This window comes from Tachyglossus aculeatus, unplaced genomic scaffold, assembly GCF_015852505.1.
Source record: "Tachyglossus aculeatus isolate mTacAcu1 unplaced genomic scaffold, mTacAcu1.pri scaffold_162_arrow_ctg1, whole genome shotgun sequence".
NCBI classification, from domain to species: Eukaryota; Metazoa; Chordata; class Mammalia; order Monotremata; family Tachyglossidae; genus Tachyglossus; species Tachyglossus aculeatus.
Window position 1 is genome coordinate 23519 of NW_024044885.1, and position 21526 is coordinate 45044.

The window sequence follows — 21526 nt, forward strand, 5'->3', positions numbered from 1 at the left end:
GTGTGGGCTGGATTGTAGAAAGAGAGTAACGAGGTGAGATATTAGGGTGCAAGGTGGTGGAATGCTTTAAAGAAAATAGTGAAGAGTTTTTGTTTGATGTGGAGGTGTTTCGGCAACCACTGGAGGTGTTTGAGGAGTGGGTGACACGGCCAGAACATTTTGGTAGAGAAATGATCTGGCCAGCAGAGTAAGTATGAACTAGAGAAGAGCGAGACAAGAGACTGGGAGGTCAGCAAGGAAGCTGTTGCAGTAATCCAGGCAGGATAGGATGAATGATTTAATTACTGTGGTAACAATTTGCATGGAGAAGAAAGGATGGATTTTAGCAATGTTGTGAAGGTGGGAACAACAGGATTTAGTGATGGCTTGAATCTGCGGGATGAAGAAAAAGAAGAGTCAAGGAAATGCCAAGGTAATGGGCTTGTGAGACAGGAAGGATGGTGGTGCCATCTACTGTGATAAGAAAGTCAGGGGAAGGACAGAATTCGGGTGGGAAGATAAGGACTTCTGTTTTGGACATTTTAAGCTTGAGGTGATGGGAGGACATCCAGCTAGAGATGTCTTGAAGGCAAAAGGAAATACGACTGCAGAGAGGGAGAAGGATCATGGCTGGAGATGTAGATTTGAGTACCACCCTCATAGAGGTGGTAGTTGAAGCCATAGGAGTGACTGCGTTCTCCAAGGGAGTGGGTATAGTTGGAGAATAGAAGGGGACCCAGAACTGAACCTTGAACAACCCCCACAGTTCGGGGGTGGGATGCAGAGGAGGAACCCATTAAGAAGCCTGAGAATGAACAGCTAGAGAGATAAGAGGAGAACCAAGAGAGGACAGAATCAGGGAAGCCAAGGTTGGATAACATTTCCAGGAGAAGCGAGTTAGGGAGTGCCTTCCCCTCGACCCCCACCCCCACCCCACCAGCTCCAAAAATCTGGCATCCCAGGAGCTTCTGTGAATTTCTCCACCATTCCCACCAGAACCTGTCCTGCAAGGACAATTGTCCAAGACCCTTGGGAGTTGTGTCTCCAGAGCAACCATGCACTGCACTAGGGATTATTTGATCCTAATATGCAGTGGTCTCCAGGACAACCAGGCAGGTGATGTCAGCCTTCTCTGTAAGAATCCAGCCTCGGGGAGGGAAGAGCCCAGAGGGCCAGGGGACAAACACCCCAGTAATCCACGGAGCATCCAGTCCTGACCTCTGACTCAGGTTGGCCACCAAATCCTTGCTGGATGTCCCTGACAGGATTTCCCTCTCCTTTTGTCCTGCCATTGCAATGAAATCAGGGTTGGGAAAAATGTTGGGAGATAACAACAACAGCCTTGAACTAATGTACTGGAGATCATTTCCTCCTCAAACACTCCCTAGTGTTCCTGTCAGGCCGCAGCAGTATCACGTAGCACTTGGGGACAAAGATGCAGCCGAGAAGCCCGGCACCAGAGGCCAAGATGGAGAAGATCTCCGCGGCTACTGTGGCCTTCCCCTTGGTGCTGTGCTATGCGGGGAGGAACGAGCCTCAGACGCTGCAGAACACCAGCATGCTGAATGTGATGAACCTGGCCTCGTTGAAGCTGTCGGGCAGCCTCCTGGCCAGGAAAGCCACAGTGAAGCTCACCAGGGCCAGAATGCCCAGGTAGACCAGAGGGCAGTAGAAGGCAGTCCCGGAGCCCTCGTTACACTCAACAATGATGAGTCTGGGCTCGGAGTGCGTGTCCACCTCCAGGAAGGGGGGAGCGGTGCCCAACCAGATCATGCAGATGTTCACCTGGACCAGAGAACAGGACAGGACTGTTGAGGTCGAGGCTCTGGGCCCCACCCACCTCCTGACCCTGCTCCCCAAGCTCGTGGTCCTGAAGGCCAGAACTACGGTGAAGGAGTTTGCCAAGATGGAGGAGATGTCCACGGTGAACACAACCCCAAAGGCCATTTGTCGAAGGAGGCAGGAGGCTGGTGTGGGTTGGCCAATGAAGGTCAGAGCACAGAGAAAGCAGAGCATGAGGGAGAGGAGAAGGCTGTAGCTGAGATTGTGGTTATTGGCTCGGACTATGGGGGTCTCTCGGTGCTTAATGAAGACCCCGAAAACCAGGGCTGTGAGGAGAGAGAAACAGAGAGACGTGCAGACCAGAATCAGTCCCAAAGCTTCCTTTTGGGACAGGAAAGTCACCATTTTGTGGAGGCAGCCATCTCTCTCCATGTTTGAATACTGATCATCGGGACACTTCACACAGTGCTCTGCGTCCGAAAGGAAAGAATCATTCAGTCACTCAATCAATCCATAGTAGTCATTGAGTGCTCAGTGTGTGCAGAATGCTGTACTAAGTGCTTGCAGGAGTACAGTGCAACAGCGTGAGTAGACACGTTACTTGCCCAGAAGTTCACAGTATAAAAGGGAACACAGACTGTAATATATATATAAATTAATAAATAATGGATAGGCACATAAGTGCTCTGGGGTTGAGGATGGGGTAAATATCAAGTGTATACAGCAGGAGGAAAAGAAGAAGGAACAGAGACTTACTACCCCTTATAGCACATATTTCCCTCTCCCAGGTCAGGGTCACAGCCCAAGTTGAGATTTTTGCCTCTACATCAAACCCGACTTGTCTGGTCTGAGCACTATCTTCTACCCCTATCCCCCCAACGCCCCCTCCCAGTGCCTAGTTTGTGTTTTCAATCCCTTGCTCTCGCCCTGCACTCACACCAGTCCATGGGCATGGAACTGCTGAGGAAAGACTCCTGGACATCTGTGTCTGTCATCAGGCATAGCTATCTCTTGTCTGCCTCCAGGCTTTACCGCTGCCTGTCTCTGTCTCCCCACGCCCCAGGTCTCTCACCATCTGGTTCGTGTCCACAGTCTGTGGGACAGTGAAACCGTTTGGGGGCAGACTGTGGTCATGCAAAGAGCTGGGTCTCTGCACACACCTACCTGTCTGGTTGGAAATCTCCCCCTCTGGGCACCGGACACAAAAATAGCAGTAAATGGCCACCCCTTTCTGGGCAAGGTGTTTCTGAATCCGGGTCCACAGTTCCTGCTGCACCGTGAACGTGGAGCCTGAATTCTCATGACAAGGGACAGTGACACTAAGAGTGGAGTTCCACAGCCCCGTACACACTTGAGTGATCCTGGGACCCTCCCACCAAGAGTCTTCCCCACAACCTCCCTACAAGTTTGAACTCCAACAAGGGCAGGGCTACAGCTACCCCCTTCTCCACCTCCCTGCTTTTCCTTCTCCCCGCTCAGAGTCTGGGGCTGCAGGGGACCAGGGGGACCAAGTCCCACTTGTAATACATAGAGAAGGTCACCCTGAGCCTACCTCAGGGTCAAGAATAATTTCCAGACATCCATTCCTCCTCCCACCCTTGCTCACTGCAGGAAGGTTTCATTCCCCGACCTCCACCGACCCCCCCGCCCCATCCCGACAGCATAAACCTTAAATTCTTGACTGTATTCGGAAAGCTGTGTTTGAAAACCGTGCCAGGGAGGTGCAAGGTTCCGAATAGATGAATACTAAAATATTTTCATTTATCTTTGGCCGTCTTGGGGCTGCCATTCCACTCCTGGAGTTCTCACTAGGGAAATTGCTCTGAGATTCCCAGTTCACCAAGTGTGGTTGCTGTGATCATCAGTATGTGATCTCACCGTGACTATGTGGGGATCACATTCCTAGGTGACCCTTTGGCAGGGTGACACACCCATAACCAACTCTAGCCCTTGGAGATGACTAGAGGGAAGCCATGACAGTTCAGGCCTCTCTCCACATGAACCCCCCTCTGAAAGAGCCAATCCCTACCTAACCCAGCCCAAGAGATGGCCAAGCAAAGACACCAGCAATTACCATCTCCCCTCCAGGACACCTGGGACCCAGCTCTCATGGTGATCTCTTCATGTCAGGCTGTATGGATTTAAGGCTCAGCTGAGGCTCTTCAGCAACAGTGGCACTCACCGGACTGCTACGTTGCATCCCCAGAACCCCATGCCACGGAGAAGCAGTATGGTGTAGTGAATAAAGTACAGACCTGGGAGTCGGAAGGTTATAGGTTCTAATCCCATCTCTGTCACTTGTCTGCTGTGTGATCTTAGGCAAGTCACTTAACTTATCTCTGTCTCAGTTCCCTCATTTGTGAAATGGGGATTGAGACTGTGGATAGGGACATGGGATAGGGACTTTGTCCAACCCCATTTACTTGTATCCACCACAGTGCTTAGTACAGTGCCTGGAACAAAGTAAGCACTTGGGAAATATCATTATTATTATTATTATTATTATTATTATTATTATTATTATTATTGGCAGGGAGCAGTCTGGAGGGAGGGCACTAGGCTGGCATCAGATGGCATCATATGACAGGGGAGAGAGGACCGATACCATTTTGAGTTGTAGCTCCTCCCCTTCACCTCGGGATTGGCAGAATTAATAGGACCCCCAAGCACCTCCACCTGGGCCTAGTTTGAGTGTTTAATTGCCCCTGATGTGTCTGACTACAGTCCCCTCTACCCCTTTTAGTCTCAGATCATTCTCCCCTTGAGGATCAAGGTCAATGTTTCTTTGCCACCTAAGTGTTCATTCCCAGCACTAGTTACAATGTTGTGCACACAGTAAGAACTCCCTCAATACAATCATTACTAGAAGTCTGGGACTACTGCCCCAGGAAACCTGGGAATTCCCATTGGCTGTTTACCTGAGAGGATCCCCCGGGCCACATGACTATTGCTTCATTGATGAAAACACCTTCGCCAGGGGGTGCCTGGGGGTCCACCTCCCCGACTTTCACCAACTCACAAATTCCATTGGAAAAGATCACAAAGTTCAGAATCTCAAATTTTCCAGTATATCTGTGGTTCTCATCCAGAATCACTGGTTCCCCCGCAGGGTTGTCAAACTGGACTTTGCTCAGAAACTCATGGAGCTGAAATGGATAAAAGGAAGCTCTGGAGACTCCTGACTCCAGGGAAGGTGAGATTAGCTGCAATGGAGTTTGATGTGTTCAGTTGGTTGTTTGATAGTACAGTGCTTAGTACAGTGCTCTGCACACAGTAAGCACTCAATAAATCCGATTAAATAAATGAATGAATGATAGAACTTGTTAAGCACTTACTATGTGTAAAACATTTTTCCAAGTGCTGGGGTAGGTGCAAGTCATTTAGGTCAGACACAGTCCCTGTCTGGCATGGGGTTCACAGTCTTAAGTGGGAGGCAGAACAGGAATTGAATCCCCGTTTTATAGTTGAGGAAACTGAGGGACAGAGAAGTTAAGTGACTTGTCCAAGATCACACAACTAACAATTGGAACAGCAATTGGTAGAGTTGGGATTAGAACCTAGGTCCTCGGACTCTCAAGCCCACGCTCTTTCCACCTTGCCGTGCCTACAGTTGGGTCAGTGACTCAGAGGTTGGGATTGAATGGCCAAATTTCCCCTCTGTGACAATTGAAAGTCAGCATGACTTAGTGGAAAGCACTATGGATTGGGAGTTGTAAGGCCTAGGTTCTAATCCTGGCTCTGCCTGCTGTGTGACCTAGGGCAAGTCACCTAACTTCCTACATCTCAACTGTCTCATCTGTAAAATGAGGATTCAATACCTCTTCTCCCTACCACTTGAACTGTGGGTCCTATGTGGGACAGGACTGTTTCTGTCTTCATTATCTTGTATCAACATTCATGTTTAATAAAGTGCTTGGCACCGAGTAAGAATTTAGCAGATATCATTATCATCATGACTTCCGAAGGAAAGTGAAACTGGTTGTCAAAAAAGGAGACCAGGAGCCTGGAAGCAGTCATCCCAAAGGGAGGTGATTTCTGCTCTCCCACCTTTGCCCCTGCTGATGGCTCTGCTTCTCCAGATCCCTCTTCCTCCCTTCCACCTCAGCCACCCTTCCCAGGAGTCAGGGTAGTCTTTGTCTCTCCCTCTCCCTCTCTCTTGACATGAAAGGGAGAACAAAGAAGGTAACCCAGGGACAACTGACCTCCTCATGAGAATATTCTCCATCTCATCCATACATAGACAAGGAGGAGGAAGGGGAAGGACATTGTTGTCTAACAATAAGGGACAGCCCAACCCCAGTACGTTACCCTGCTGACCCCTTGCACTCTGCAGTTAGTTTGTGGAGACTGGGAGCAGGGAGCAGTGCACAGGAGAGACAAGGGCAGGGGTGATGACTGAGATGAAGAGGATGGAGACATATGAAGCTGTGCTCTGTGACCACCCCCTAAACCCGACCATCTCCAATGGGACAGCATTGGTTATTCTAATGGATATAAATTTGAAGAAAGCAGTACTCATGATGACAGTCACCATCTGAGCGCATGGGTGGATGAAAAGTCCATTCTGAGATGCATGGTCCCAGCCAAAAAGGCTCTCCCGTGTCATGTTCTTAGGTTTAACGTTTGCAGCTCCTAGAACTGTGTTCTCTTTTCCCTGAAATGGATAAACTACATCCTAAATCAGTATTTGCTTCAAATAATATTTGTGAATTTCAAGTTCTTTATTCAATCAATTGTATTTATTGAATGCTTACTGTGTGCAGAACACTGTACTAACGCTTGGAAAGTACAATTCAGCAACAAATAGAGGCAATCCCTACCCAACAATGGGCTCACAGTGTAGAAGGGGGAGACAGACAGCAAAACAAACTGAAGCAAGTAGACTGGCATCAATTGCATCAATACAAAATAAATAGAATTGTAGTTATATAAATAGACAGATAATGTATCTACCAACTTTGTAGATACAAACTGTACCAACTGTGTGCTGTACATGACCAAGAACTTAATACAGTGCTCAGCACACAGTAAGCATTCAGTAAGTACCATTGTTTAATTGATTAATTTTTCAATTTTTCAATTGGGCCAATTGAAACACCACTGATTATAATTAAAAGAAACTGCTTTTCATTGTCCAAACCTTAGCTACAGTTTAACCAGATTCCCAAGAGGGATTTTTTTTGCATTAAGACAGTGTTTCTCCATTCTCCTACCTGCGATTTTATTTCAGTGCATGGATTTCTAGGACTGGGTCTCTGGACCCAGTCCTGTATCTGTCAGAGGTTAAAGGATGAGGTTTCTCTGAAGGAGTAAGTTTCGACAAGGCCCTCCACTTCTTAACTTCGGAAGGGCCTTCCTCTTGTGACCTCTAGACTGAAAGCTCCTTGTGCACAGGGAATGTTTAGACCAACTCTGTTGTAATGTACTTTCCTAAATGCTCAGGACTATGCTATGAACAGAGTAAGCTCTTTACAAACACCACTGGTCAACTGATAGATTATGCTGCTCTCTATGGCAGTGGGAGAATATTACCTGCCATGGACGAGGCAACAGGTAGTCCCCATTTTCCAGAGATTCCAGGTCTGAGCTGGATAGGAAAAAGTCCTGGAGCCCCTGGGCCACAGGATATATGGCGTTGTACAAACTGTAACTCAGGGCAGATATTATCAGAGAAAAAATGTGCACAGGCAGCATCTCCAAAGAAGCATTTTCTGAGCATTTTCTTCCCCACAGTTCAGGCAATGAAAAGGAACAGTCAAAGACAGACTCCCAGAATTCCTTCAAGATGATGGCTTCTGGATATTTTTCTGGTTTTTACTGTCTGTAAAAAATCTCTGAAACCAGGAACCTCTTTAGCAATGTTCGCCAGAGTCAAAGTCCCATGAAAATCATAGCTGTTTGTTGCATACATTGTGTTCAAGGTAACGTCCCAGTGAAAGATGGTGGCCCAAACCATCTTGGACAGTCCAAAAATCTCTATGACAAATCTCAGAAAGTTCAGGGACTCTGCATCCACATAGTCAGCCATTACTGAAGCTGATGTAGCCATGACACTGGAGTAGATTCCCCGGGCTGAATATAAGTTGCACTTTCCACTAGGGATCTTCTTGGTAAAAGCTGCACAAACAATGTTCCTGACCATCTCCCTGGTCACATCCAAGAGGAATCTCTCTCCTCTCATATCACCTGACACCACGAACCCCACCAAGGACCAGCTGAAATGCACCATTAACCGGACCATCCCTCGAGGCAGAGAGGAGATCCTGGGGGACACCTGATAGAGAGATGGAAACTCTACCTTGTCACTCAGGTTCGGGTCAAATGGGCCATAGGTGATCCGGATAGAGAACAACAGAACTAAGTGGGAGGTGTGAGAATGTAGCAAATCCATCAAAAGTATTTACTTAGCTCCTGCTTTGGAAAGCACACTGTTCATACCACCAGGGAAAAGATAAAATAAAGGCAAAAAGCAGCAATACCTACCCTAAAAGAGGTTTTAGTCAATTAGTCCAATTCATTGAGCATTTACTGTGTGGAGATCACTGGAAGAGTTAAATAAAACAGGGCTAGTAAGCATGTTTCCTGCCCACAATGAGCTAACATAGGAGGAGACAGACACTGAAATAAATTATGGATATTTATATAAGTGCTGTTGGGAGGATGGGATGAATGAAGGGTACAGAGCTAATCAGAAGAGAGTTGCAAAAGTCAGAAGGTGTAGGGGACATGAAGGCCTATTCAGGGAAGGCTCCTTGGAAAGGATGTGGTTTTAGAAAGGCTTTGAAGATGGAGAGAGTGATCATCTGACAAATATGAAGGAGTACAGAGTTCTGGGCCAGAGACAGGATGTGGGTGAGAGGTCAGGAGTGAGGTAGACAAGATCAAAGTACATTGAGTAGGTTGACAGTAGTGAGGGAAGGGTGTGAGCTGGGTTGTAGTAGAAAATCACCTCTATGCTGATGACACCCAAATCTACAACTCCAGCCCTGATCACTCTCCCTCTCTGCAATCTTGCATTTCCTCCTGCCTTCAAGATATCTCTACTAGGATGCCCTCTTGAATTACCTCCTGCCTTCAAGACATCTCTACTAGGATGTCCTCCTCTCACCTCAAACTTAATATGGCTAAAAAAATAACTTCTTATATTCCCACCCGAACCCTGTCCACCTGTTCACTTTCCTGTCCGTTGATGGCACCGCCATTTGTCAATCAATCAATCAATTAATCAATTGTCTTTATTGAGCGCTTACTGTGTGCAGAGCACTGTACTAAGCGCTTGGGAAGTACAAGTTGGCAACATATAGAGACGGTCCCTACCTAATACTGGGCTCACAGTCTAGAAGGGGGAGACAGAGAACAAAACCAAAAATATTAACAAAATAAAATAAATAGAATAGATATGTACAAGTAAGATAAATAAATAGAGTAATAAATATGTACAAACATATATACATATATACAGGTGCTGTGGGGAAGGGAAGGAGGTAATGTGGGGTGGAATGGAGAGGGGGAGGAGGGGGAGAGGAAGGAGGGGGCTCAGTCTGGGAAGGCCTCCTGGAAGGAGGTGAGCTCTCAGTAGGGCCTTGAAGGGAGGAAGAGAGCTAGCTTGGCGGATGTGGGGAGGGAGGGCATTCCAGGCCAGGGGGACGACGTGGGCCGGGGGTCGACGGCGAGACAGGCGAGGACGAGGCACAGTGAGGAGATTAGCGGCAGAGCAGTGGAGGGTGCGGGCTGGGTTGCAGAATGAGAGAAGGGAGGTGAGGTAGGAGGGGGCGTGGTGATGAAGAGCCTTGAAGCCGAGGGTGAGGAGTTTCTGCCTGATGCATAGGTTGATTGGTAGCCACTGGAGATTTTTGAGGAGGGGAGTAACATGCCCAGAGCGTTTCTGGACAAAGACAATCCGGGCAGCGGCGTGAAGTATGGATTGAAGTGGGGAGAGACAGGAGGATGGGAGATCGGAGAGGAGGCTGATGCAGTAGTCCAGACGGGATAGGATGAGAGCTTGAACGAGCAGGGTAGCAGTTTCGATGAAGAGGAACGGGCGGATCTTGGCAATGTTGTGGAGCTGAGACCGGCAGATTTTGGTGACGGCTTGGATGTGAGTGGTGAACGAGAGAAAGGAATTGAGGATGACCCCAAGGTTGCAGGCTTGTGAGACGGGAAGGATGGTAGTGCCGTCAACAGTGATGGGAGAGTCAGGGAGAAGGCAGGGTTTGGGAGGGAAGACAAGGAGTTCAGTCTTGGACATGTTGAGTTTTAGGTGGCAGACAGACATCCTGATGGAGATGTCCTGAAGGCAGGAGGAGATATGATCCTGGAGGGAGGGGGAGAGAACAAGGGCAGAGATGTAGATTTGGGTGTCATCAGCGCAGAGATGATAGTTGAAGCCGTGGGAGCGAATGAGGTCACCAAGGGAGTGAGTGTCCTGTCTCACAAACCCGTAACCGTAACCTCTCTCCTAGACCCCCTTCAGTCTGGTTTCCATTCCCTACACTCCACCGAAACTACCCTCTCAAAGGTCACCAATGACCTCTTTCTTGCCAAACCAATGGCTCCTAGTCTATCATAATCCTCCTCGACCTCTCAGCTGCCTTTCACATTGTGGATCATCCCCTTCTCCTCAACACGTTATCCAACCTTGGCTTCACTGACTTCGTCGTCTCCTGGTTCTCCTCTTATCTCTCTGGCCGTTTATTTTCAGTCTCCTTCACGGGTTCCTCCTCCCCCTCCCATCCTCCTACAGTAGAGGTGCCACAAGGTTCAGATCATGGTCCCCTTCTGTTCTCCATCTATACTCACTCCCTTGGTGAACACATTCGCTCCCACTGCTTCAACTATTCTTTCTACTCTGATGTCACCCAAATCTACAACTCCTTCCCTGTTCTCTCTCCCTCCCTCCAGGCTCATATCTCCTGCCTTCAGGACATCTCCACCTGGATGTCTGCTTGCCATTTAAAACGCAACATATCCAAGACTGAGCTCCTTATCTTCCTTCCCAAACCTTGTCCTCTCTCTGACTTTCCCATCACTGTGGACAGCACTACCATTCTTCCTGTCTCACAAGCCCACAAGCTTGGTGTGGTGTCATCCTTGACTCCAATCTCTCATTGACCCCACACATCCAATCTGTCACCAAACCTGCCTGTCTCACCTCCACAAGCATCTATATTATCTACCCTTTCCTCTCCATCCAAACTGCTACCTTGCTGGTTCATGCTGGTGCTGCTTTCATCCTATCCCTACTGGATTACTGCATCAGCCTCATTTCTGATCTACCATCCTCCTGTCTCTGCCTGTTTCAGTCTGTACTTCACTCTGCTGTCCGGATTATCTTTCTACAGAAACGCTCTGGGAATGTCACTCCCCTCCTCAAAAATCTCCAGTGGTTGCCTATCTACCTTCAGTTGAAGCAAAAACTCATTATTGGCCTCAAAGCTCTCCATCATCTTGCTCCCTCTTACCTCACCTCCCTTCTTTCCTTCTAGAGCCCAGCCCACACACTCTGCTCTGCCGCTAACCTCCTCATTGTGCCTTTTTCTCACCTGTCCTGACATCGAGACCTGGCTCACATCCTACCTCTGGCCTGGAATGCCCTCCCTCCACACATCAGCCAAATTAGCTCTCTTCCTCTCTTCAAAGCCCTACTGAGAGCTCACTTGCTCCAGGAGGCCTTCCCAGACTAAGCCCTCCCTTATTCTCTCCTCCTCCTCCCCTCCCTATCGCCCCCACACCCTCCCTCTGTCATACCCCTTCCTCCTCCCCACAGCACTTGTGTATATTTGTACACATTTATCACTCTATTTATTTTATTAATGATGTGTATATATCTATAATTCTATTTATTTTGATGGTATTGACACCTGTCTACTTGTTTTGTTTCACTTTCTGTCTCCCCCCTCTAGACTGTGAGCCCATTGTTGGGTAGGTACTGTCTCTATATGTTGCCGAATTGTATTTTCCAAGCGCTTAGTGCAGTGCTCTGCACACAGTAAACACTCAATAAATTCGATTGATTGAATGAATGAATGAACCTTGACATTATCCTTTAAACCTCTCTTTCATTCAACCCACATATTCAAGCCCTCACTTCATCCTGACAGTTCTACCATCACGACATTGCTAAAATCTGCTCCTCCTTCTCCATCCAAACTGTTGCAACATTAATGCAAGAACTTATTCTATCCTGCCTTGATTAATGTTATCCGCCTCCTTGCTGACCTCCCTGCCTCCTGTCTCTCCCCATTCCTCTCCATACTCTACTCTGCTCTACTCTACCATTTTGCTTCAAAAATGTTCTGACCATGTTTTCCCACTCCTCAAGAAACTCAAGTGGCTGCCCATTCACCTCTGCATCAAACAAAAGGTCCTCACCATTGACTTTAAAGCACTAAATCGCTTTGCCCCCTCCTACCTCGTCTCCCTACTCTCCTACTACAACCCAGCCCATACACGCCGATCCTCTAATGCTAACATTCTAATTGTACTTTGATCACATCTTTCTCGCTGCCGACCTCTTGCTCACTTCCTACCTCAGGCCTGGAACACCCTTCCTCCTCGTATCAAACAGATAATCACACTCCCCCACTTCAAAGCCTTATTGAAGGCACATCTCCTCCCAAGAAGACTTCCCTGACTAAGCCCTCTTCTCCTCTTCTCCCACTCCTTTCTGTGTCTCCCTGACTTGCTCCCTTCATTTATCCTCCTTCCTATCACCACTGCACATATGTATAGATCTGTAATTTATTTATTCATTTATTTATTTATATTAATGTTTGTCTCCCCCTCTAGGCTGTGAGCTCATTATGAGCAGGGAGCGTATGTGTTTCTTGTATTGTACTCTCCCAAGTTCTTAGTACTGTGCTTTGTATACAGTAAGAGCTCAATAAATACAATCGAATGAATGAATGAAAAGCAAGATAAGATAGGAAGGGGCAAGTGATTTCATATAATGAAGTCTATGGTAAAGAGTTCCGTTTTGATGAGGAAGTTGATGGGGAATCACTAGAGGTTCATTGAGGAGTGACAAAACATGGGCTGAATTGTTTTTTACGAAGATGATACAGGCAGCAGAGTGAAATATGGACTGTAGTGGGCAGAGACAGGAGGTAGAGAAGCCAGCAAGTAGGCTGATGTAGTATCCAAAGTGGAGGAGGTTAAGATCTTGGATTATCATAGTAGCAGTTTGGCTGGAGAAGGAAGGTCAGATTTTATTGATGCTGTGAATTGGAAACAGATTGAATATGTGGTTTGAATGAGAGAAACAAGTCAAGAATAATGCCAAAGTTACAGGCTTGTGAGACAGAGAGGAAAATGATACTGTCTACAGGATGGGAAAGTCATGGAAAGGACAGGGCTTGAGTGGGAATATGAGGAATTCTGTTTTGGACATGTTAGTTTTGAGTTGTAAGCAGGACATCCAGGAAGTGATGTCATGAAGGCAGGGAAAATATGAAACTGCAAAGAAGGAGAGAGATCAAGGCTGGAGAGGTGAATTTGGGAATCATCAGCATAGAGATGGTAGTTGAAGCCATGAGAGTGAATGATTCTCCAAGGGAGTGAGTGTAGGTGGAGAAGAGAAGGGAACCCAGAATTGAGCCTTGAAAGATTCCCACATTGAGGAATTGGGAGGTAGATGAGGTGCCTGTGAAAGAGACTAAGAAGCAGCAGCCAAAGAGATAGGAGGGAATCAAGAGAGGACAGTATCAATGAAGCCAAGGTTAGATCATGTTTCCAGGAGAAGGCATTGGTCCACAGTGTCGAAGGGAGATGAGAGGTCATGAAGATAAGGATGGAGTAGAGGCTGTTGGATTTGGTAAGAAGGAGATCACTGGTGAGCTTTGAGAGGGCAGTTTTCATGGAGTGAAGTTGGCATACGCAACAAGGCTTAGTGGATAGAACACAGGCCTGGGAGTCAAAAGGACTGGGTTCTAATCCTGCCTCTGTCAGATGTCTGGTGTCTTGTCTTGAGCAAATCACTTAACTTCTCTGTGCCTCAGTTACCTTGTCTGTAAATTGGGGATTAACACAGTGAACCCCATGTGGGACACTGATTGGGTCCCAACCTGACTAACTTGTATCTACTCCAGAGCATAGTACAGTGCCTGGAACATAATAAACATGTAACAGAAACTACTAAAAAAGCAAAATTCGTGGAGTGTCAAGGAGGGAAATGGAGGAGAGGAAGTGGAGACAGTGAGTGTGGACAACTCACTCATGGAATTTGGAAAGGAATGGAGGAGGGAGATGGAACAAGAACCAGAGAGAGATGAGGGGTCAGGAGAGGGTTACTTTTAGGATAGAGGATATACAAGACTATTTGAAAGCAGTGGGGAAGAAGCCATTGGAAAGAAGAAGCCATTGGAGAGTGAACAGTTGAAGATAGCAGTAGGGGAGGGAAGAAAGGAGGAGATGAGTATTTCGATAAGGTGTAAAGAGATGGGGCCAGAGGAGCAGGTAGAAGGGGTAGATTGGGAGAGTAATCCATTAATCAGTTGTATTTATTGAGCATTTACTGTGTGCAGAGCACTGTACTAAGTGCTTGGGAGAGTACAATATAAAAATGTAACTGACATTCCCTACCCACAATGAGCTTACAATCTAGAGGGGGACTTACAGTCTAGAGGAGGAATAGGAGATGTCTTCATGAGATGCTTCAGGAAAACGTGGGAGAGTCAAAGAAGGGGCAGGAGGAGAGAAGAACCAGATAGGAGCAGAGGAGATTTTAAAAAGAGCACCCCTGATAGTTCCAATTTTATCCAAAAAGACATGGCCAGGTGAGGGAAAAGAGATGGGTGGGGCGGGGTGACAGGGGACTGAGGAAGAAAACAACTTGCATGGTAGTCAATAAGGATGGAGCAATATTGTTGCCAGGTTGGGAAGAGGACAAGTTAAAGCTGGTGAGATGCATCTGACATGGACTAGGTTGGCCTGATATCTGGATTTCCACCAGCACAACTCGATGGCATGTCCACAGGAGGAAAAGAGGAGTGCTCTAGGGGTGATTCTGTACTGTGGGTTAGTGGTACAAGATTAGTAAAGGGAGAGGGGAGTGAGTGAGTTGAGTCCGTTAGAGAGGGTGGTGTTGAGGGTGTCAATTTGCACATCAAGGATAGGTAGTTTGAGTATGGAGACTCAGTACACAGTAAGTGCTCAATAAATACGATTGAATAAAAGAATAAATGGGGCATAACGAAGAGGTTGTTGTTGGATAGAATGTGGTCTAGTGAAAACAGAACACCTGGGTTCTAATCCCAGCTCAAAGTCACTTGGGCAAATCACTTAACTTCTCTAGGCTTCGGTTCCCAACGGGGATTCAAAAAACCTGTTCTCCCCACAACTTAGACTGTGATCCCTATGTAGGACCCGACCATCTTGCATTACTATCCCCTGTTCCCATCTGGTCCTTGTCTCCTCTGCCCCTTCTTTGACTCTCCCATCTTTCTCTGAATTGTCCCAAGGAGAGATCTCCTGCTCCTCTTTAGACTGTAAGCCCTCCTCTAGATTGTAAGTTCGTTGTGGGTAGGGAAAATCTGTTATCTTGCTATATCGTATCTCCCAAGCACTTAGTACACTGCTCTGCACCAAGTAAGGAGAAGGCAAGGTAAAGCAGGTGAGAGTCTAAACACCATGCCAACCTCGTTCACTTCAAGTTTATCCTTTCCTGCCTTAACTCAGCCCTCTCTTCTGCCAGACAAAACTATTTCTCCTCCCTTATTGACACCCATGCCCATCACTCCCGCCAGCTCTTCCATACACTCAACTCCCTTCTCAGGCCCCTGGTTCCTCCCCCTCCTCCTTCCCTCACCCCCACCGATCTGGCCTCCTACTTCATTAACAAAATTAAATCCATATGGTCCGACCTCCCCAAAGTCTCTTCCCCCCTTTCTCCATCCCCCTGGCTCTCAACACTCTCTGCTACTCTCCCATCCTTCCCAGCAGTATCCTCAGAGGAGCTCTCCTCCCTCCTCTCAAGTGCTACTCCGGCCACCTGTGCTTCTGACCCCATTCCCTCTCATCTCATGAAACCTCTTGCTCCATCCCTTCTCCCCTCCTTAACTTACATCTTCAACCGCTCACTCTCCAGTGGTTCCTTCCCCTCTGCCTTCAAACATGCCCATGTCTCTCTCATCCTAAAAAAACCCTCTCTTGACCCCACCTCACCTTCTAGTTATCGCCCCATATACCTCCTACCATTCCTTTCCAAACTTCTTGAACGAGTTGTCTACACTCGCTGCCTAGAATTCCTCAACAACAACTCTCTCCTCGACCCCCTCCAGTCCGGCTTCCGTCCCCTACATTCCACGGAAACTGCCCTCTCAAAGGTCACCAATGACCTGCTGCTTGCCAAATCCAACGGCTCATACTCTGCCCTAATCCTCCACGACCTCTCAGCTGCCTTTGACACTGTGGACCACCCCCTTCTTCTCAATATGCTATCTGACCTTGGCTTCACAGACTCCGTCCTCTCCTGGTTCTCCTCTTACCTCTCCGGTCGTTCTTTCTCAGTCTCTTTTGCAGGCTCCTCCTCCCTCTCCCGTCCTCTTACTGTGGGGGTTCCCCAAGGTTCAGTGCTTGGTCCCCTTCTGTTCTCGATCTACACGCACTCCCTTGGTGACCTCATTCGCTCCCACGGCTTCAACTATCATCTCTACGCTAATGACACCCAGATCTACATCTCTGCCCCTGACCTCTCCCCCTCTCTCCAGGCTCGCATCTCGTCCTGCCTTCAGGACATCTCCATTTGGATGTCTGCCCGCCATCTAAAGCTCAACATGTCGAAGACTGAACTCCTTGTCTTCCCTCCCAAACCTTTCCCTCTCCCTGACTTTCCCATCTCTGTTGACGGCACTACCATCCTTCCCGTCTCACAAGCCCGCAACCTCGGTGTCATCCTCGACTCCACTCTCTCATTCACCCCTCACATCCAAACCGTCACCAAAACCTGCCGGTCTCAGCTCCACAACATTGCCAAGTTCCGCCCTTTCCTCTCCATCCCAACCGCTACCCTGCTCATTCAAGCTCTCATCCTATCCCTTCTGGACTACTGCATCAGCCTTCTCTCTGATCTCCCATCCTCGTGTCTCTCTCCACTTCAATTCATACTTCATGCTGCTGCCCGGATTATCTTTGTCCAGAAACGCTCTGGGCATATTACTCCCCTCCTCAAAAATCTCCAGTGGCTACCAATCAATCTGCGCATCAGGCAGACACTCCTCACCCTAGGCTTCAAGGCTCTCCATCACCTCGCGCCCTCCTACCTCACCTCCCTTCTCTCCTTCTACAGCCCAGCCCACACCCTCCGCTCCTCCGCCGCTAATCTCCTCACCGTACCTCGCTCTCGCCTGTCCCGCCATCGACCCCCGGCCCGCGTCATCCCCCGGGCCTGGAATGCCCTCCCTCTGCCCATCCGCCAAGCTAGCTCTCTTCCTCCCTTCAAGGCCCTACTGAGAGCTCACCTCCTCCAGGAGGCCTTCCCAGACTGATCCTCTTCCTTCCTCTCCCCCTCGTCCCCCTCTCCATCCCCCCATCTTACCTCCTTCCCTTCCCCACAGCACCTGTATATATGTATATATGTTTGTACATTTTTATTACTCTATTTATTTATTTATTTATTTTATTTGTACATATCTATTCTATTTATTTTATTTTGTTAATATCTTTGGTTTTGTTCTCTGTCTCCCCCTTTTAGACTGTGAGCCCACTGTTGGGTAGGGACTGTCTCTATATGTTGCCAATTTGTACTTCCCAAGCGCTTAGTCCAGTGCTCTGCACATAGTAAGCGCTCAATAAATACGATTGATGATGATGATGATGATGCATCTGATATGGACTAGGGTGGCCGGATATCTGGATTTCTGCCAGCACAAGTCTACTGCATGTCCATGGGAGAAAAGGAAGAGTGCTTTTTGGGTGATCCTGTGCTGAGGGTTAGTGGTACGAGATTGGTAAAGGGAGAAGGGAGTGAACAAGTTGAGTCCAGTAGAGAGGGTCGTGTTGAGGGTGTCAATTTATGCATCAAGAATAGATAGTTTGAGAATGGAAACTAAATGGAGCATAATGTCATGAGAAAATTGGTGCAGATTAAAAGAATGAAGTTCTCGATGGAGAACAGGAGATAGATCCCTGTGGGGGCAGGAAAAGAACAGGTGTCAGGTGAGGAGGTTGGGTTTGGATAGACTGTGGTCTTGTAGAAAGAGAACACCTGAGTTCTAATCCCAGCTCCAAGTCACTCGGGCAAGTCACTTAACTTCTCTAGGCCTTGGTACCCAAAGGGTGATTCAAAAAACCTGTTCTCCCCACGACTTAGGCTGTGAGCCCCACGCGGGACCTGGTCATCTTGTAGGGCAAGCGTTTAGCTTTTAATAAGCACTTAACAAACACCACAATTATTATTAATTATTGCTACACGGAAATGTCATAGTTGAGGAAGGGAGAGTTGGGTAGTGTGAGGCTAGTACAATCACTAGGGAGGATGAGATCGAGTGCATGTCCAAGGTGATGAGCGAGTCAGTGGAGTTGAGGAATAAGAGGAAGTAGGCAGTGGAAAGGTCTTTGGGAACATCCACATGGATATTGAAGTCCCCAAGGATTAACGTAGGGATGGAGAAAGAGAGAAATAATTTGAGAAAGAGATCCAAATGGCTCAGAAAGTTGGAGGTGGGACCTGGGATTAGTAACTGGATTGGGTGGTAGATATTGGTGGGGAGTCGAAGGGGGAATTGGAGGAAAGGAAGTGGAGGCAGTAAGTATATGCAGCTCACAGATGGCGTTGGGAAAGGAATGTTAGGAAGGAGATGAAGCCATAACCAGAGGGATCTGGGGCCGGGGTGTGAGGGGTTAATGGAGGTTTATTTTTGGGATAGGAAATACATGTGCACATAGGAAAGTAATGGAGAAGAAGCCACTGGAGAGTGAACAGGTGAAGGTGGAGGTCAGGGAAGAAAAAAAGGAGAGGGCAAGAGTTTTGATCAGGTGCAAAGGGAGAGAAATCATTATAAGGAGTACATTTTGAGAGGAAGCAGGAGATCTCCTCTTGGAACGTTACAGGGAAAGATGGGAAAGTCAAAAAAGGGATAGAGGGACGGGCTGGACAGGAGCAGGGAAGATTTTAGAGAGATCATCCCTGATGGTTTCAATTTTGTCCATAAAATATGTGGCCAAGTTAGGGACAAAGTTTAGGTGGGGTGGGGTGGCACGGGGTTTGAGGAGGGAATTAAGTGTCTGAAACACCTGGCAAGGGCAATGAGCATGGGAGTCAATAAGGATGGAGCAATACTGTTACCAGGCAGGGGAGAGGCCAGGATAGAGTGGCAAGAATGCATTTGACATGGATTGAGTTGGTGTGAACTCTGGATTTCTGCCAGCATCACTCCACGGTATGTGGGTGATTCAGTGCTGTGGGTTAGTGGTATGAGACAGGTGAAGGGATAAGGGAGAGAGCAAGTTGATTTCAATGTAGAGGGTAGTGTTGAGGGTATCACATTGTGCAATAAGGGTAGGTAGTTTGGGTACAGAGCAGCGTGGAAAGCAGCACGGCTTAGTGGAAAAAGCCTGGGCTTGGGAGTCAGAGGTCGTGGGTTTGAATCCCGGCTCTGCCACTTGTGACTTTAAGCAAGTCACTTAACTTCTCTGTGCCTCGGTTAACCTCATCTGTAAAATGGGGATTATGATTGTGATCCCCATGCAGGACAGCCTAGTAACTTTGTATCTATCCCAGCCCTTAGAACAGTGCTTGACAAAATTGGTGCAGATTAAAAGATTCCCTGCCCAGAACTAACTTACAGTCTAGGGAAATCAGTAAGGAGGCCAATACAGGATCCTAGCTCGTAAACTATGGGTGGCCAGACCAGCTGATAGCCATTTGGATGAAACAGGAGTAGCCGGTTTGGGGAAATGCTGTGGAGGAAAAACAAGCAGCAGCAATCAACAGGCTGGATGTGAGAGATGAAAAAGAACAAAGAATCAAATTTCATGCCACTATTGAGGGTCTTGGTGACAGAAAAGATGGTGGTGCTTTCAACTTCGATTGGAAACATAAAAGGAGAAATTGATTTGGGAGGGAAAATGAAGACTTCACTTTTATTCTTATTGAAATTGATGCCCAAGGGAGCCATCTTTGCAGAAATCTCAGGGAGTGATGTGGGAATGTGAGATGACACAGGAAGTGGGAATTCGGTGTTACTGAGACAGCTTTGAGAGTTACCACATGGACTAGGTAAATGAAGGTAAATGAAGCCATAGTAGTGGATGAGTTCTCCAAAGTAGCAAGTGCAAAGTGAGATGACATGGGGAGCAAGACTGGAGTGTTGAGTGACACCCAAGGCTGGGAGGTGAGAAACAGACGAGATAGGGGAAGGGAGTGAGAAGGATCAGCCAGAGAGGCAGGAATAATACCAAAAGAGACTGTGACAGAGAAAATAGTTTCGGGTAGTATTGCCAAAGGAGGTTGTGGTCCATGGAATCCAAGGTGATTGAGCGGTAGAGGAATATTAGGATAAAATAGGTTTTTTATAGAGTGCTTCCTCAGTTGAAGAAAGTGGGCAGAAAGCAGATTGGAGTGGGTCAAGAGGGGAGTTGGAGAAGAGATAATGGAGACAGAAGGGCAAAATATCTGATCGAGGAGACTTGACAAGAAAGGGAGCAAGGACAAGATGGAGTAATATGTGCTGTGCATAATAGAACCAGGGAAAGTGTTTTGAGACTCAAGGAAATTTGCACATGATAGAAGGTAGAGAAAAAAGAGCCCTCAGAGAGGGAATAGTTGAAGCTGGCAGGTAGGGAGATAGAAGGTGGATCATAGCATTGGTTCCTAAAGAGGTCAAGGGAGGAGGGAAATGGGGGCTTCAGGAGGGGTTTGAAATCCCCCTGGAATCCTGGTGACAAGCACCAGTATAACCCTAGTAAGAGGTAGAAAGCCCAGAACTATAGTGAGTGAAAGTGACTTTGTGTTCCCTTTCCCTAGCTCCTTCACAAATCCTGACTCTATGCCCCATATTTATAACTTTCCCTTTACCATTTCTTATTGCCCCTCTAAAGGGAAAGTTGCAGAATGGACAGGGTGTGCTCTTGGAACCAGCAAAAAGTAACAAAGGAACTGACTCTGATAAAAATTCACTTGGACAGTTTCATCTTCTCGATTAGTGAACGCACAGGATGTGGCTTGTCCTTAAAGGGCACACAGCTCTAGGTTTTGTCTCAAAATATGCTCTTACCCACGAACATTTCTTCCCAATGGGCGGTGTGGGTTTGAAAGAAGTAAACAAAAACTGCTTTAGCTGAGACAAATCTCCAATCTGGTCATTCCTTAACTACACAAGGAAGGAACCAGACTGTTCGAATGGTCTCCTACCTGCGGGGACTGGTAGAGTCCCAGGATGTTCACCATGGAGATGGACAGGGCAGACGTGGCTCCTCCAATGACAGCCACAGTCTTTTCCTGCTTCCCACAGCTGTAATTAGGCATGGTCTGTCCTCCTCCTGACGTCCCCTTCAAGGCACCCTCAATGGCTCTTTCAGCAGTGTGGTAGATTTCATGGACATAGAAGCCCAGTGATATATTGGGGAAAAAGCTGGGATTCTTGTTGATCTCATCTATGGCATATAGCAGGGCCAGGAAGTGCTGGAAGTCTTCGTGAACCGATCTGAAATGAGAAAAACAGTGTAAGCCCCCAGGATCTACCCTTCGCCCCTCTGCACATTCCAGGGGACATGTCGTACCAAGAGAACAGATAGGGTACAAAGTCCAGTGGCAGCATCATCCAGCCCA

The 21526-nt window shown here is 47.6% G+C and overlaps 1 pseudogene; it reads right to left on the reverse strand.

Moving 5' to 3' along the window:
- Nucleotides 1–1341: 1341 nt before the first annotated feature.
- On the reverse strand, nt 1342–8152 carry LOC119923240 (annotated as a pseudogene).
- Nucleotides 8153–21526: the final 13374 nt, after the last annotated feature.